The sequence below is a fragment of the Penaeus vannamei genome, chromosome 28 (genome assembly GCF_042767895.1).
Source record: "Penaeus vannamei isolate JL-2024 chromosome 28, ASM4276789v1, whole genome shotgun sequence".
NCBI lineage: Eukaryota > Metazoa > Arthropoda > Malacostraca > Decapoda > Penaeidae > Penaeus > Penaeus vannamei.
The window spans coordinates 30,671,601-30,676,600 of NC_091576.1; the positions used below are offsets into that span (position 1 = coordinate 30,671,601).

The following is a 5,000-nucleotide window of genomic DNA, read 5'->3' on the forward strand; positions in this document are numbered from 1 at the left end:
GTTTTGTATTTTTTATTTGATATTTAGTACTACTATCCAACTGTTTGAAACTATTTACTTGCATATCATTATCCATGTGTACAGGAAAAAGAAATTGTGCAATCATGTGTTGTTGCTGAATTTTGTAAATATATTTTTTTTCTGAATGTATGAATGCCATGATTTTCTTTGCATTTTTCCTCTGAATCTTGAGAATACATGTTAAATAAGTCTATTCTTATCCAAAAAATGGTAACTGACAAGATGAAAGCAAGTTGTTTACTGCAAAGCTATATATCAGCAGGTAATTATTTTCCAGTTCGTTTTGGCCCAATGTCTGATGAATGCTGGTTGACAAAGAAGCCACCTCTGGGTACTTAGCCAACGCACACGAACACATGAAAGCCCATGCTAAAACCTTTACTCACACAGGCATATGTAACAAAGAATTGTACATTTCACTGTATCTAGAATACAAACTCAAGTCTTTTTCGCTCTGTGTTTTCTTTTCACTAATTAAAGAAATAAGGGATGAGGTTTGTACTAAATTGTCTCTCTCCTTAGCTTTGGACTTAATATTGCCACCAGAATGTCAATATACAGCTCTTTATTTCAGCTTGCATTATGGGAATGGATGCCAGCTCTGCAGTTATGGAGACCTTATAGTTGTCTGATTATCCATCAGTCCTCTGGTGACTTCTGGAGCGACCCACCCTTATTTTGGGTCACTAATTTTGCATGGTCTTCACCCCTTTCCTTTTCCTTATCAACATCTCCTGTCCACATCCTAAAGTCTCTCTCTGATAGGATGAAAAGGTGTCTTTGTACCATTCCTTTAATGGCCTTTGTACTCCATTTGCTCTTCCCTCTTTACCCTTTCACCACCATACTAAGCTACAGCATTCTACAACCTTTGAGAGCTTACATACTTGTCCTGTCATTAACTTATAACCTTTTCACTATCAATACTTTATCATAGTGCTGTATGACCTTTCCTTACCTGTGATTTTTGCTCCCAGGCCTATTGCTATATTCTGAAAACACCACTAATGACTTTAACTATTGATACGGCAGAAATTTTTCATTGAGGGCTATTCCAATAAGGTTCAGTAAGGGCAAGTGTAAGTTTGTTGAATTCTTTTACAAGCACAAGAAAAAGACAATAATCTTACTTTCTTTGACCACACCATCTGACCAGTTCTGGTTTACCAGAAGCCCCACAAAATGGAAAACCGGAATAGAATCTGGTGAACTTTCTACTAATGCTACTGAGCCCCCTTCCATCTCCCCTGGATTCAGAAACTAGTGACCTTGAAATTTAATTTTAAAAATCTATGGCAATAATAAGAATTTGATTTCAATGTCAGTTACATTGTGACAGTGATGAACATGAAAGATGAGAATATTATACGACTTAAAACTGCAAGTATAAGATTTAAAAAAAAGATAAAAATTATAGTGGAAGGTTTGCATAGGTCTGATAGGGTAGAACCAAGTGCCTTTGGCCTGCCCAATAATAAAAGTTCTGGCTGTAAAATATGTAAGCAGTAGTGCCGAGGGCATAGTAGATATGATACATGAAAATAAAAAAGATTTAGTTAATTCTTTATTAAAAGAAGTCAAATAAATAACTGGAATGTTAAATACAAATGAACAAGCAAAAGAAAGGAGTGCAATAAAATTTTAAGTAATATGATAATAGATGTGTTTACACATAGCAGCACTATGGTATGGTACTATAGGATAGTAGTCTCCATACGAACAAGGAAAGGGACAGCTAAAAGTGGAGAAGAGGAGGAGGTTGAGGGGGAGTTAGCTTGGGGAAAGAAAATTAGTGGAAATGAGCATAGACTCAGAGACAAGAGCGCGACGTTGAGAGAGGCCTGATGCTGTGTATAGGCTCTCAACTAAAGAGGATCGGAAGGCTCCTAGGGCTCCTAATGGTGTACTGGGTCAAGTTGAGAGAACAGAGGCAGAAAAATATATGACAGCCATGATCAAGGGTGGAGAGGATTAGGGTAATATGGAGGTGATGTGTTTGCGGTCTGAACCCCAGGATAGGTGGGAGAGAATTTGTAGGCATCGAAGACAATGGAGGGCTTTTTCTTAGAGAGGATATGATCTTGTCAAGATAGCTTGGAGTCAAAATAAAACCAAGGAACTTGCCAGAAAATCATAAAGGAGGAGTGGAGGTTGAGAGTCTATACGTGAACGAGGAAATAGGATGGAAAAGGTTTTAGAGGAAGAGAATCGAAAGCTGTGATTGGTAGCCCAAGAAGAGATTGATGTTATCGACGACTGGAGAAGTTGATGGAGAACTTTAATGAAAGGGCCAAAGGCAAAGATGGCTAAATCATCGACATATAGTGATACAGAGCTTAAGCTAATTCGTTTACGACTATAAGAACAATGTGGTACTTGTAGTACACTGCCTTGTGGGACACCTTTTAATTGAGGAAAAGAAGAGGAAGTAGAAGAGGCAAATCTGACATGGAAGGTACGGTCAGACAGGAAGAATTTTATGAAAACGCTCAACTCTCCACGTTTGCTATGGAAAAATAATTCTTGTAGGAAGTGGTGCCGCCATGTGGTATCATATGCCTTTTCGAGATCGAAAAAGACTGCTAATACTGACTCACGGCGTGCAAATGCTGATGTGATTTGTTTCAACAAAGGCAAGTGGATCAGCTGTTCTTCTGCCGCGATGGAATCCAAAATTATTTGGAGAGATGATTTTATGATATTCGAGGTACTACATTAGTCGAAAGTTAACCATCCTTTCAGTAGTTTGCATAAGCAACTTGCAAGTGCTATGGGGCGGTAGTCTTGGGAAGAGTACCTGGTTTGTTAGGTTTTAGGAAAGGTAGTACAATGGCTTCTCTCTCCAGTGGAAAGGAAAGTCTGCAGTCGTCCATATGTTATTGCATATTGAAAGGAAGGAAGTAGGTGGAAGATGCCGTAGCATACGGAAATGTATACCGTAATTAATAATTAACCAACCTAGAGAATACCGTGTCCATGGCTCCCTGAGGCTGTTCATGACTGGCGCAAAGTCAGAGAATGTAGAGGGGAAGGGGTTGGAGAAGAGAATGAAAAGGAAAGAGGAGAAAAGATCTTAAAGTTGGTCGAAGTGGTGGCTGAGGCCCGAGGTAGGGGAGACGCCCAACAATGGTCTCAGTCTCCTTGTCCTAAGCACCCCTCCCTTCCCCCCCCCCCCACCCCACGACAACTACGGGCACGAGACTGGAGGGGAATGATTGAAGGATGGTCCACTGGTCACTGCAAAGCCTCGACCGGAAACGAGACAAGCTAGTGACGATAGCGGACTCTTGATGCTGGTGCCACCACAAAGTACTCAAGAGGAGATCTGTAAAATGGAAAGGACACTTCAGAGATGCGCTGAAGACTTGTACACAATTAATAGATGTACACTGAATTAATTAGATGTTAGATATTAGGTTACTAAGAGTACGGTAGAAAGCTTCAATTTTAAAATTGAAAAAAATGTCAACTAATAAAATAAATGTAAATTATCATCTATCTATATGGCACTGATGACCACTTTCTTCAGAGCACCATGCAACAAGCACTTCCTGGCAAAAACTCGGCCAACCACAAATAGTTTTATGAAAGAAATAAAGCTAGTCTCGAGCTCTTTAATAAGAGAAATACCCCCATAAATAAAACATCGAATGTTAAGTTTCGTTTTAAAATAAAATTTTGGTAATAGTTCTTGAAACTGACACCGGACTGTTCTTTTGTTAACCTACAACTTTTTCACTTTTCACATTTTGAAGTCTTTGAAGTAAAATTGTGCTCTTGGCACAGTAATTAATTCAATACTGTCACTATATTTGTGGAAAAAATCAAGATCACAATCTCACACATGGCAGAAAAGAGGTTCCATTTCTCGAGACCAAGGATAGAGCGTTAAGAGTTGGTAATTAAAAGTGGTAATCGAGGGTAGTTCAGTGATTATGAAAAGCCAAAATATGCATTATAGATAAAGGTTACCAAGAGCGCCACAGAGACAGAGGGAAGTGGACATCGCCATCGCTGCTGTCTCATTTACCGCGAGATGAAAATATCCGCCGATACGCTACAATGTCGCGATTTCTGTACGTTGGCAAGTAGTGCTAATAAAGGGGGGGTATAGAGGGAGTGTCATGCACCCGTCTAAATATGGAAGTTACTAAGAGTACGGAAGAAAAGCCCTCGATTGGTGTCCTGCGCAAGCGTGGTAAAGCAAACAAGATGTCAACTTCTCGACACGATATGATAATTAACTAAATTAGACAACTCAATTAGTGTTTCTTTAGGTTTAGTTTAAGGTTGTGTTTGATTTTATCTTATTTGAGGTGGAGGTTAGGTTTGGTGTGATGCGATGTGAGGTAAGGTTCGGCCCGGTTAGATGATGTGGGCTGTGAGGTTAGGTTAGGTTAGATGTGGTGAGATGAGAGGTTAGGTTAGGTTAGGTTTGGCGTGATGCGAGGTGAGGTTAGGTTAGGTTAGGTTTGGCGTGATGCGAGGTTAGGTTAGGTTAGGTTAGGTTTGGCGTGATGCGAGGATAGGTTAGGCTAGGTTAGGTTAGGCGTGATGCGAGGTTAGGTTAGGTTAGGTTAGGTTTGGCGTGATGCGAGGTTAGGTTAGGTTAGGTTAGGTTAGGTTAGGTGTGATGCGAGGTTAGGTTAGGTTAGGTGTGATGCGAGGTTAGGTTAGGTTAGGTGTGATGCGAGGTTAGGTTAGGTTTGGCGTGATGCGAGGTTAGGTTAGGTTAGGTGTGATGCGAGGTTAGGTTAGGTTAGGTGTGATGCGAGGTTAGGTTAGGTTAGGTGTGATGCGAGGTTAGGTTAGGTTAGGTGTGATGCGAGGTTAGGTTAGGTTAGGTGTGATGCGAGGTTAGGTTAGGTTAGGTGTGATGCGAGGTTAGGTTAGGTTAGGTGTGATGCGAGGTTAGGTTAGGTTAGGTTTGGCGGGATGCGAGGTTAGGTTAGGTTAGGTTTGACGTGATGCGAGGTTAG

The 5,000-nt window shown here is 40.5% G+C and overlaps 1 protein-coding gene across 3 annotated transcripts in view; it reads left to right on the forward strand.

Moving 5' to 3' along the window:
• The window catches only part of Nipsnap (protein nipsnap), a 26,703-nt gene extending 26,231 nt beyond the window's left edge, over window positions 1-472 (forward strand). For all 3 annotated transcript variants that reach the window (XM_070142000.1, XM_070141999.1, XM_070142002.1), the window contains one exon: window positions 1-472. This exon is cut by the window's left edge and continues 939 nt beyond it. The gene's annotated coding sequence lies outside the window, so the exon portion shown is untranslated.
• Window positions 473-5,000: the final 4,528 nt, after the last annotated feature.